The sequence below is a fragment of the Oncorhynchus mykiss genome, chromosome 2 (genome assembly GCF_013265735.2).
Source record: "Oncorhynchus mykiss isolate Arlee chromosome 2, USDA_OmykA_1.1, whole genome shotgun sequence".
NCBI classification, from domain to species: Eukaryota; Metazoa; Chordata; class Actinopteri; order Salmoniformes; family Salmonidae; genus Oncorhynchus; species Oncorhynchus mykiss.
In genome coordinates this window covers 59,328,545-59,342,408 of record NC_048566.1, presented here as the reverse complement: position 1 = coordinate 59,342,408, position 13,864 = coordinate 59,328,545, and positions in this window count along the sequence as shown.

Genomic DNA, 13,864 nt, shown 5'->3' with positions numbered 1-13,864 from the left:
TCTGAAATTGTTTGGAAGGGCCCGTAATTATGCATTTCACTGTTAGTCTACATCTGTTGTTTACAAAGCATGTGACAAATCACATTTGATTTAAATTGATTCGAGAAAGATTTACATTTACTATGTAACGTCTACTATTGAGTCCAGGTTGTATTTTATCTCCCTCACCAACTTTAAACATCTGCTATCTGAGCAGCTAACCGATCGCTGCAGCTGTACATAGTTCCTCGGTATATAGCCCACCCATTTTACCTACCTCATCCCCATACTGTTTTTATTTTATATACTTTTCTGCTCTTTTGCACACCAGTATCTCTACCTGCACATGTTCCTCTGATCATTTTTCACGCCAGTGTTAATCTGCTAAATTGTAATTATTCACTCCTATGGCCTATTTATTGCCTACCTCCTCATGCCTTTTGCACACAATGTATATATTTTTTCTACTATGTTATTGACTTGTTTATTGTTTAGTCCATGTATAACCCTGTGTTGTTGTCTGTTCACACTGCTATGCTTTATCTTGGCCAGGTTGCAGTTGCAAATGAGAACTTGTTCTCAACTAGCCTACCTGGTTAAATAAAGGTGAAATAAATAAAAAATAAAATTGTAACAAGGCTCCAAAGAGGGAAAAGCAAAAATACAGCTATAATAATCATTTGGTGGTGCTGATATTTGTCCTTATACACACAAGTGTGTAATTGAAATGTGTTTCTTGCATATCCCAACTGCCCCTGAGGCACCCCCAGGGAGTGGGGTCACAGCCTGGAGCAATTTGGATGAAGTGCATTGCTCAAGGAACAGCAGCAGATTTTTCACCTTGTCGGCTCCACTATACGAACCTGCGACCTTTTGGTTACTGGCCCAACGCTCTAACATTGAGGCTTCTTGCTGCCCTGCTGATTTAAAGAATGACAACTAACCCTGCAAAACTCATGCAGAATAAAGTCCAGAAAGGTTACCTGATATTGGGAAGTTAACACTGGCCTGTGGGCTAGGCGCAGCCATTCAACCCCAATCTGATTCTGAATCGGAGATTTCCATGAACTTGCCAGATAGCTGCTTATATAGCCCCGCCCATACCTTGAAGTTAACAAGGCAGCCACATGAATACATTTTAAACAAGAACATTTCCACAGCATATAATTCATTTTTTATTTTACAGTTTGAATATACATATTATATTAATTATTCAATATATAAATGCTGAACACATTACTTGTATCACTGGAAAAACAAAAATAGGCATATAGAGCTCGCCAGCTTGCAGTCCTAAGATCAAGAAATGAGTTACCTCTTTCGTTCAGCCATCCCTATGGGGAAAATGGATGGGGAAAGAATTGGTTAACACAGGTTCAGGAGATTATATAAGTTTTGTTCTATGAGATAATATCAGACAGTTAACATGACCTTAATGAATGTGCTTTTAAAAAAAATTACATAAATGCTTCAAACCTCACAAAAAAGTGACATTAGCTGATGAAGATTATCTCACCAAACAAAACGTATAAGATCTCCTAAGCCTGTGATTACCACAGACCTTAATTTTGGCGTTCATCTCCCCATAGTCTTTGTGCAACAAACCACGGCGGAGTTACTGCTTACAAAAAGATGGCATTGCTATTTCTCTCTATACCACGCCCTCTTCAAATAGAGTAGCGCCTCTGCAATGAACAGGCGCTCAATCAGGTGCGAGCATTCTCACAAAGGCAAGAACGCACCAGTAGGCTACGTGCTGCATGTTAGTCAACCACGCTGTCCTGGAGAACTCAAAAACACACAGACAAGATGCAAGTTAATTAATGTAAACAAATATATTTTAAAAAGTTATTCCTATTTTTGAGTTGATCAGGCATCATATTTCATGGCTGATGTTTCAAACACAAACCAAACAAAACAATACAACATGGCCCTAACCGACCTTTAACCCGGCTACTGCTAAATGAGTCAATGGAATGTAATGTCTAGGCCACAGGAGGCTGCTGAGGGGCTTATAATAATGTCCTGAGCGGAGCAACTGGAAACCATGTGTTTGATGTAGTTGATACAATTCCACTGATTCCACTACAGTCATTACCACGAGCCCGTTCTCCCCAATTAAGGTGCCACCAACCTCCTGTGGTCTAGGCCTTGAGTCAGTGGAGAACCGCTATGTGCTTTTCTTCAGGTAGGTATAGCTGGCTGGTAAACACAGTTAAAATGAGAAGCAATTTGGGCTGATTAGCGACTCCTATTTTACTGATTCATTAAAGCCCCAAGCCAAGGTCAGAGACCCAAGGTTGTTTGGGCAGAGACATGATTCTGTTTCAGCTGACTGCCTTGAGGGATGAGGAAGGACCCCATTTCAGGTCAGAGGTGATGATAAAACCCACCCCTTACAACTGTATTCTGACTGTACCCCATTCTTGAATTGGTTAGTCTCTGTCAAAAGACTTTCGAAAACTATTGGCAGGAATTGAACATGCGGTTTCTCTGAATGGCAGCTTAGGGGCAGTGTTACCCAAGGAAATGTAGCCAAGCGCAGATGCCAATGGTGGGAGTACATGCACAGAGACATATATTTGTCACAACAGGTGTAGACCATACTGTGAAATGCTTACTTTCAAGCCCTTTACCAACAATCTAGAATTGTAAAAAAAAGTAAGAAAAAAATTCACACAATAAAATAACAATAATGAGGCTATACACAGAAGGTACCGGTGCCGAGTCAATGTGTGGTGGTACAGGTTAGTCGAGGTGGTTAAGGTAATATGTACATGTAGGTAGGTGTAAAGTTACTATGCATAGATAATAAACAGAGAGTAGCAGCAGCGGAAAAAAAGGGGGTCAATGTAAATCCAGGTTAACTGTTTAGCACGGCTTGGGGGTATAAGCTGTTAAGGAGCCTTTTGGACCTAGATTTGGTGCACTGGTAATGCTTGCTGTGCGGTAGCAGAGAGAACAGTCTATGACTAGGGTGGCTGGAGTCTTTGACAATGTTTAGGGCCTTCCTCTGACACTGCCTGGTATAGAGGTCCTGGATGACAGGAAGCTTGGCCACAGTGATGTACTGGGCCATACGTACTACCCTCTGTAGCGGCTCGCAGTCGGTTGCCGAGCAGTTGCCATACCAAGTGGTGATGGTGCAGCTGTAGAACTTTTGTTGATCTGAATGTCAAACCCATGTCAAATCTTTTCAGTCTCCTGAGGGGGAATAGGCATTGTCGTGCCCTTTATGACTGTCTTGCTGTGTTTGGACTATGATAGTTTGATAATGATGTGGACACCAAGGAACTTGAAGCTAAGCACGCACCCCTGAGGGGGTCCCGGTGTTGAGGATCAGCATGGCAGATGTGTTGTTGCCTACCCTTACCACCTAGGGGTGGCCAGGATCCAGTTGCAGAGGGAGGTGTTTAGTCCCAGGATCCTTAGCTTAGTGAAGAGATGTGAGGGCCCTATGGTGTTGAACACTGAACGGTAGTCAACGAACAGCATTCTCACGTAGGTGTTCCTTTTGTCCAGGTGGGAAAGGGCGGTGTGGAGTGCAATGGAGATTGCGTCATCTGTGAATCTGTTGGGGCGGTATGCGAGTTGTCGTGGTTCTAGGGTATCTGGGATGATGGTATTGCTGTGAGCTATGACCAGCCTTTCAAAGCACTTCATGGCTACAGACGTGAGTTCTACTGGGCAGTAGTCATTTAGGCAGGTTCCCTTGGTGTTCTTGGGTACAGGGACTATGGTGGTATGCTTGAAACATGTAGGAATTACAGACTCGGTCAGGGAGAGGTTGAAAATGTCAGTGATGACACTTGCCAGTTGGTTAGCGCATGCTCTGAGTAAGCATCTTGGTAATCCTTCTGACCCTGCGACTTTGTGAATGTTGACCTGTTTAAAGATCTTACTCACATCGGCTACGGAGAGTGTGATCTCAGTCGTCCGGAACAGCTGGTGCTCTCATGCATGAACCAGTGTTGCTTGCCTTGAAGCGAGCATAAAAGGCATTTAGCTCATCGGATAGGCTTGTATCACTGGGCAGCTCGCGGCTGGGTTTTCCCTTTTGTAATCCATAATAGTTTGCAAGCCCTGCCACATCCAACGAGAGTCAGAGCCGGTGTAGTAGGATTCAGTCTTAGTCATGTATTGACACTTTGCCTGTTTAATGGTTCATCGGAAAGCAGAGCAGGATTAGTGTCCTGCTCCTTGAAAGCGGCTGCTCTAGCCTTTAGCTCAGTGTGGAATTTGCCTGGTTGGGATATGTCAGACAGTCACTGTAGGGACGAAGTCGTTGATGCACTTATTGATGACGCCGTTGACTGACGTGGTATACTCCTCAATGCTAAGGGATAAATCCCGGAACATTTTCCAGTCTGTGCTAGCAAAACAGTCCTGTAGTTTAGCATCCACGTCATCAGAACACTTCCGCATTGAGCGAGTCACTGGTACTTCCTCCTTGAGTTATTGCCTATAAGCAGGAATCAGGAGGTTAGAATGATGGTCAGATTTGCCAAATGGAGAGCAAGGGAGAACTTTGTATACGTCTGTATGTGTGGAGTAAAGGTGGTCAAACATTAACAACAACAAAAAAGTGCTCACATTCCAAATAATAAAAATAAATAAGAATTATAATATGCAGTTGCAGATAATACAGATTACGATTCAACTATAACCAATATTAACATACAAAAATTGAGAATATACAGATTTACAGTTCCAATGCATCTACAATATTACCTGTTTGTAAAAATATCTCAAATATCATGGAGCTTTCTGGGGCTTTCTTTCTCTCTATGTAAGTACATTTTTCAAGAGCCAGGCTTGACGTTGTAACGACTCTACTCTTCTTCTGATGAGGAGTAAGAGATGTCAGACCAATGTGCAGCGTGGTAAGTGTCCATTTTAATATATAAAACTCAACACTACAAAATAACAACGTGACTGAACAAACGAAAATCGAAACAGTCCCGTATGGTACAGACACAGGAAACAATCACCCACAACTCAAAAGTGAAACCAGGCTTCCTAAGTATGGTTCTTAATCAGGGACACCGGGTGACAGCTGCCTCTGATTGAGAACCATACCAGGCCAAACACAGAAATCCCAAAACAAAGAAAAAGGAACATAGACAACCCACCCAACTCATGCCCTGACCATACTTAAACAAAGACATAACAAAAGAACTAAGGTCAGAACGTGACAGAGGTTAATTATTTTAAACAATGACCAAGTGAGGGGGAATTGACATCCAGAGAGAGCAATTCAACATCTAGCTTGTACAGTGCCTTGCAAAAGTATTTATCCCTCCTGACATTTTTCCTATTTTGTTGCATTTACAATCTGTAATTCCAAATTGGTGAAATGAAATGAATAAAAAAATACTTGTTTAAAAAAATGCAAAAAAAATGTAAAAAACGGAAATGTGGTGCGTGCAGTTAGGGTGCAAAGGGATTAGTAGTATTCTTTTTTCGTTTCTTTAAGGGAGCAGAGTACAAATATCCATCCAATTAAGCCTTTTGTGGACAACATTTCAGTCTGCAGCCAAGGTAAGTATGATTTCTTGGAGAACAGTCCAGCAATATCACTGTAGGTTTGGAAGAGGTTGCAACCCCCTTTGTCATAGGATAAATAAAGAAGAGAAAGTCTAAGCCTTGGTTTTCTGTTGCTCCATATCAAATCTGAGAGTATATTTCTGATCTTTGGGGGAAATAAAGGTGGTGGAGTCAGAGGAATTGATTAAAATAGAGACATTTGGGCAGAATATTCATCCTAATATTTATTCTACCAATAATAGATATAGGCAATGATGTCCATCTGTTGATGGATTCTGTTACTCATTACCATGGGTTCATCATTTGTTGAATTTAAGGAGATAATTTCTGGTGTGATTTTAAGAGCAAGACATGTGAAACCTTGTTCTGTATTCACAAATGTTTGCTGTACAACAGGATTCAGTCTCTCTTGCTTGTTGAGGATATTTGGTTTTATTCACTTTAAACCCAGAAAACTGACCAAAGTTATTAATTAAATTGGAGATGGAAGAGAGAAATATTTAGATCTCAGCACGCTTATAGGGAAGGACACACAACAAGCACAGCACTTACACAAATGACTGATGATTGGCTGAGAGAAATTAATGATAAAAAGATTGTGGGAGCTGTCTTCTTAGACTTCAGTGCAGCTTTTGACATTATCGATCATAGTCTGCTGCTGGAAAAACGTATGTGTTATGGCTTTACACCCCCTGATATGTGGATAAAGAGTTACTTGTCTAACAAAACACTTTAATGTTCTTTAATGGAAGCCTCTCAAATATAATCCAGTTAAAAATCAGGAATTCCCCAGGGTAGCTGTTTAGGCAGCTACTACAGCGACTGAAATGACTGCAACACTCAACAAAGAGCTGCAGTTAGTTTCAGAGTGGGTGGCAAGGAATAAGTTAGCTCTAAATATTTCTAAAACTAAGCATTGTATTTGGAACCAAACACTCACTAAACCCTTAACCTCAACTAAATATTGTAAGAAATCATGTGAAAATTGAGCAGGTTGAGATGACTAAACTGCTTGGAGTAACCCTGGAATGTAAACTGTCATGGTCAAACATGTTGATGCAGTAGTAGCTAAGATGGGGAGAAGTCTGTCTATAATAAAGCGATGCTCTGCCTTCGTATCAACAAGGCAGGTCCTACAGGCCCTAATTTTGTCGCACTTTGACTGCTGTTCAGTTGTGTGGTCAGGTGCCACAAAAAAGTACTTAGGAAAATTGCAATTGGCTCAGAACAGGGCAGCATGGCTGGCCCTGGGATGTACACAGAGAGCTAATATTAATAATTATATGCATGTCAATCTCTCCTGGCTGAAAGAGGAGCAGAGATTGACTTCATCGCTACTTTTATTTCTGAGAGGTATTGACATGTTGAATGCAACGAGCTGTCTGTCTAAACTACTGGCATACTACCCATGCATACCCCACAAGACATGCCACAAGAGTTCTCTTCACAGTCCCCTCTTCAGTCCCCCAGAACAGACTATGGGAGGCACACAGTACTACATAGCGTCATGACTACATAGAACTCTATTCCACATCAAGTAACTCATACAAGCATTAAAATTAGATTGAAAATACATATTAAAAAACACCCTATGGAAAGGCGTTCCTCCTCTGGATAGTCCAGATGGTCATTGGCAAACTTCAGACGGGCCTGGACATGCTCTGGCTTGAGCAGGAGGACCTTGCGTGCGCTGCAGGAATTTAATCCATGACGGCGTAGTGTGTTACTAATGGTTTTCTTTGAGACTGTAGTCCCAGCTCTCTTCAGGTCATTGACCAGGTCCTGCCGTGTAGTTCTGGGCTGATCCCTCACCTTCCTCATGATCATTGATGCCCCACGAGGTGAGATCTTGCATGGAGCCCCAGGCCGAGGGTGATTGACCGTCATCTTGAACTTCTTCCATTTTCTAATAATTGCGCCAACAGTTGTTTTCTTCTCACCAAGCTGCTTGCCTATTGTCCTGTAGCCCATCCCAGCCTTGTGCAGGTCTACAATTTTTATCCATGATGTCCTTACACAGCTCTCTGGTCTTGGCCATTGTGGAGAGGTTGGAGTCTGTTTGATTTAGTGTGTGGACAGGTGTCGTTTATACAGGTAACGAGTTCAAACAGGTGCAGTTAATACAGGTGGAGAACAGGAGGGCTTCTTAAAGAAAAACTAACAGGTCTGTGAGAGACGGAATTCTTACTGGTTGGTAGGTGATCAAATACTTACTGTATGTCATGCAATAAAATGCAAATTAATTACTTACAAATCATACAATGGGATTTTCTGGATTTTTGTTTTAGATTCCGTCTCTCACAGTTGAAGTGTACCTATGATAAAAATTACAGACCTCTACATGCTTTGTAAGTGGGAAAACCTGCAAAATCGGCAGTGTATCAAATAATTGTTCTCCCCACTGTACATGAAATTGGTACTGTAGATATGTGGTAATGGTGGAGTAGGGGCCATGTCACACAGTGTGTTGTGAAATCTGTGAATGTATTGTACATTTAAAATGGTATAAACTGCCTTAATTTTGCTGGACCACAGGAAGAGTAGCTGCTGCTTTGGCTAATGAGGATCCATAATAAATACAAATACAAATACAGGGCCACTTGATGTTCAAAATATGATGTTTTAATTCCACTAATTGACAGGTGGGCCCTTCATGCCAAAAAGTCACAATTGGATTCGAAGAGTTCTACCTTTTGTTGCTAGGGCTGTTGCTAAAACCTGCAAAATGTTGACTGGATTACGTAATGAGCATCCATTGTTGTGCTTGGCTCTATTTTACCGCTTAGCGGTTGCGAAGGAAGGAGGGAGGACACGGCAGTTGTAGTTCTATTTCACCTCAAAAACGCTCGCTCAGTCTGCGCAAAATAATTACCTCAGAATTTGTCTCCAAGGATGGTATTTTTGACAGTGACAACCTGCTGACTACCTGCAGCTTCAGAGTACCCGAAAAGACTGGAAAGAGAACACTCTTTATTTATCATATATTTGTCTTTATATAAGAAAATATTGTTAAATAGGAATAAATAATTTAAGCTGTTTTTAGATTGATATTGCTAGCTATTGTACTTATTTATCTCAGCCTGCCTAGTCAGCTAGCCAGATAGTTTTATTTATCTAATGTTAGCTAGCTAGCTACTGTAACTGTTGTTGTAGCTTGCACTTCAACGGCATCCCTCGGAGATTTTATTTTATCTTTCCAACGAGGCGAAGTACTATGAAGGCACCACTGATCTTGACAAGAGGCGCAACATTCAGAGAAAGGATAAAAGTGAGAGAGGGAGAGAGAGGTGGGAAGAGAGTGGAAGACAGACAGAGAGATGGAGAGAAAGAAAGAGAGAGAGAGAAAGACAGCAGTGCAAATGTACTTAGACTAGATTATTTCAGCAACTCTTATCTTCCAACTTGTTAGGCAATCATATGTACCTACGGGGGAAGGATGGCCAGCCACACAGGAGGGTGATTTTTACTAAGGAGGAGGCCGTGCTGACCGAGATGCATGCTGGCCATTTTGGAGTGAAGAGCATGATTGCCAAAATCAACCTACTCTTCTTCTGACAGGGAATTGTCAAGGAGATGGACAGCTGGGCAAGTGAAATAACCTTTTGTTTATCTTTTTTTTTCTTCTTAAAGTCAGTACCCTGTCTAGCCTGCCAGAAGTTTGAGAGGGAAAAGACTGTGGCACCGGAGATTAAGCCCATCAAAGTTGTTTCACCATGGCACATGAACGGTAAGTGTCCAAATTCAATTTTTTTCCAGATAAGTTGTTTTGTAATGGTTGTTTTAGTTGACCTCAGCAGGGTTCAATATTATAGAATGTGTGTGTGTCTGTCAAAAACCTTATAAATATGAAAATCTGCATACTGTATGAAACAAATAAGGGGTAGAAAAAAATAAATGTTCTCTCTAACACTTTAAATGTTAGGGGTGAACCTCATCTGACCGGGTTAAATGTTAGGGGTGAACCTCATCTGACCGGTTTAAATGTTAGGGGTGAACCTCATCTGACCGGTTTAAATGTTAGGGGTGAACCTCATCTGACCGGTTTAAATGTTAGGGGTGAACCTCATCTGACCGGTTTAAATGTTAGGGGTGAACCTCATCTGACCGGTTTAAATGTTAGGGGTGAACCTCATCTGACCGGTTTAAATGTTAGGGGTGAACCTCATCTGACCGTTTTAAATGTTAGGGGTGAACCTCATCTGACCGTTTTAAATGTTAGGGGTGAACCTCATCTGACCGTTTTAAATGTTAGGGGTGAACCTCATCTGACCGTTTTAAATGTTAGGGGTGAAACTCATCTGACCGGTTTAAATGTTAGGGGTGAACCTAATCTGACCGGTTTAAATGTTAGGGGTGAACCTCATCTGACCGGTTTAAATGTTAGGGGTGAACCTCATCTGACCGGTTTAAATGTTAGGGGTGAACCTCATCGGACTCCAGGTAAGGCAACAGCTGGAGTCTGACTACGACCGATCACTTTACCAAGTGGGTGGAGACAATACGCATTAACATCAGTAAATGAAGAGTACGTGCTTAACTCTAAATTCCCTTCTGTAACCCATTAAACAGGGTGATTGGAACAAAAATCGATTTTCATTTTGTATGATACCCATCAAGGACAAGACTGGAGAGGCCACCTCCCAAGGCGATAATGGACATCTTTAACACCCATCTTCCTACCCCCTCCTCCAAGTTTGGTGAATGGACCAACCAGACCCTCAGGACTGCCATGGGCAAATCCCTTGATTGGTACCAGAAAGGGTGGGAGAACAACCTGGAGGTAATTCTCTTTGCATGCAACAACCGCATCCAGGCTTCCACCATTATGGACGGGAGCCGCAGCTGTTGACTGAGGTAAACAATGCAATTGTATATACAATTTTTGCATATAGTGTAGTCTTTCAAATTTGTTATTGACTTAGTGTTGTTGTTTGCCCAATTGCTATTTTTGTATAATGTACTTTCAGATCACTGAAACTCCACCTGATCAAATCAAATTGTATTGGTCACATACACGTGTTTAGCAGATGTTATTGTGGGTTTAGCGAAATGCTTGTGTTACTAGCTCCAACAGTTCAGTAATATCTTACAAGTAATATCTAACAATTTCACAACAATACACTCAATACACAAAATCGAAGTAAAGGAAAGGAATGAATACATATGAATATTTGTAAGAGCAATGTCAGCACAGCACAGACAAAGATAGAGTACAATAGAATAGAATACAGGAAATACACGACCATTCAAAAGTTTTGGGCCAATTCCTTGTTTTTGAAGAAAAGCACATTTTTTGTCAATTAAAATAACTTCAAATTGATCCGAAATACAGTGTAGACATTGTTGGTGTTGTAAATGACTATTGTAGCTGGAAACGGCAGATTTCGAATGGAATATCTACATAGGAGTACAGCGGCCCATTATCAGCAACCATCACTCCTGTGTTCCAAATGGCATCGCCTCTTCACTGTTGACGTTGAGACTGATGTTGTGCGGGTACTATTTAATGAAGCTGCCAGTTGAGGACTTGTGAGGCGTCTGTTTCTCAAACTAGACACTCTAATGTACTTGACCTCTTGCTCAGTTGTGCCTCTCACTCCTCTTTCTATTCTGGTTAGGGCCAGTTTGCGCTGTTTTGTGAAGGTAGTAGTACACAGTGTTGTACCAGATCTTCAGTTTCTTGGCAATTTCTCGCATGGAATTCCTTTCATTTCTCAGAACAAGAATAGACTGACTAGTTTCAGAAGAGAGGTCTTTGTTTCTGGCAATTTTGAGCCTTTAATTGAACCCACAAACGCTGATGCTCCAGGTACTCAACTAGTCTAAAAAAGGCCCGTTTTATTGCTTCTTTAATCAGCGCAACAGTTTTCAGCTGTGCTTACATAATTGCAAAAGGGTTTTCTAATGATATATTAACCTTTTAAAATGATAACTTGGATTCGCTAACACAACGTGCCATTGGAACAAAGGAGTGGTGGTTGTTGATAATGGGCCATTGTACGCCTATGTAGATATTCCCATAAAAAATCTGCCTTTTTCCAGCTACAATAGTCATTTACAACATAAAAAATGTCTACACTGTATTTCTGATCAATTTTATGTTATTTTAATGGACCAAAAATGTGCTTTACTTTCAAAAACAATTACATTTCTAAGTGACCCCAAACTTTTGAACGGTAGTGTACATATGAGATGGCTAATGCAAAATATGTAAACATTATAAAGAGACTAGTGTTCCATTATTAAGGTGGCCAGTGATTTCAAGTCTATGTATATTGGCCAGAGCCTCTAATGTGCTAGTGATTGCTATTTAACAGTCTGATGGCTTTGAGACAGAAGCTTTTTTTCAGTGAACAGGCAGGGGTGAACAGGTTGTGGTTGTTGTCCTTGATGATCTTGATGATCTTTTGGGCCTTCCTGTGACATCGGGTGATGTTGGTGTCCTGTAAGGTAGGTTGTTTGCCTCCAGTGATGCGTTGGGAAGACCACACCACCCTCTGGAGAGCCCTGCGGTTGCTGGCTGTGCAGTTGCCATACAGCGGTGATACAGCCTGACAGGATGCTCTCAATTGTGCATCTGTATTGTGGTGGAAGTGAGGTTTTTGACCAGGTAAAAATGATTGTCTGCTGTTAATTTATTTTCTGGCCCTCCAAGAGATATGTAAGCAATGTATTTGTAATATGAAATATAATTGCATTTATTCCTGTTATCAGTCAAGGTGAGACTGAACATCGACAAGGGGCAGGAGAAACAGAATCATAATCAAGAAGGGGACCTAGTGCTACTACATCGGGGCTAATTGCTTGGTTTGTAAGAAGGATAAAACCTCACTGCTCTTTTGCTCCTAGGTGGGGTCACCATCTATTAAGGTGAATATAAATAATCTCAGAAAATAACTATTTGCATTTGCACACAAAATAACCTGAAGCTAGTTTTAGTTTCCCTAACACTGATATTGTTCTCTGTCTTCCTAAGGTTACCTAAGTGGAATTTAACTATTTTTTCCAGTTGGATCAGTTGGACTGTCACGTTCTGACCTTTATTTCCTTTGTTTTGTATTTATTTAGTATGGTCAGGGTGTGAGTTGGGGTGGGCAGTCTACGATCCTTCTCGCCTCTCCTCTTCAGATGAAGAGGAGGACGAACGTGACATGGACGGTCGAACACTGAAAGCACCCACACAGCAACCACCTCCTCAAAATTCCACACACCAGAATTCAGTATTTTAGTCTATGATTGACTTGTGAGTGTAAAAAAATATATAATCTGTGAAAATAAATTGATGACACAACTTTACCAAAACATATTAACGTTTATGTAATATTAAATATTGCCAGGTTGGTTTTCACAGCTGTTTCACAAGGTGTTCATTATTGTAATTTGTAAGGTATCCTTTGATGGTATTTATTCATTGTTGTATCCTAGTGTAACAGTATAACTTTAGACCGTCCCCTCGCCCATACCTGGGCGCGAACCAGGGACCCTCGGCACACATCAACAACAGTCACCCACGAAGCATCGTTACCCATCGCTCCACAAAAGCCTGGCCCTTGCAGAGCAAGGGGAACTACTACTTCAAGGTCTCAGAGCAAGTGACGTCACCGATTGAAACGCTATTTAGTGCGCACCGCTAACTAAGCTAGTCGTTTCACATCCGTTACACTAGGACCTACAATAGATACATATATATTCAACCATGAGGTTGCACTAATGAGGTATGCGAGATAGAAGAACATTTTATGATAAGAAAAATCCTCTCACTGTCAACTGTGTTTATTTTCAGCAAACCTAACATGTGTAAATAGTTGTACAATCATATCAAGATTCAACAACTGAGACATAAACTGAACAAGTTCCACAGACATGTGACTAACAGGAATGGAATAATGTGTCCCTAAACCTCAGTGTATCTGCTCCTCATGGACTGCACCAGATTTGCCAGTTCTTGCTGTGAAAAGTTACTCAACTCTTCTACCAAGGCACCAGCAAATTCCTGGACATTTCTGGGGGAATGATCCTAGCCCTCACCCTCCGATCCAACAGGTCCCAGGCATACTCAATGGGATTGAGATCCGGGCTCATCACAGGCCATGGCACTGAACACTGACAAGAAATCACGCACAGACCAAGCAATATGGCTGGTGGCATTGTCATGCTGGACGGTCATGTAGGGATGAGCCTGCAGGAAGGATACCACATGAGGGAGGAGGATGTCTTCCCTGTAACGCACAGCATTGAGATTGCCTGCAATGACAACAAGCTCAGTTCGATGATGTTGTGACACACAGCCCCAGAACATGACGGACCCTCCACCTCCAAATTGATCCACTCCAGAGTA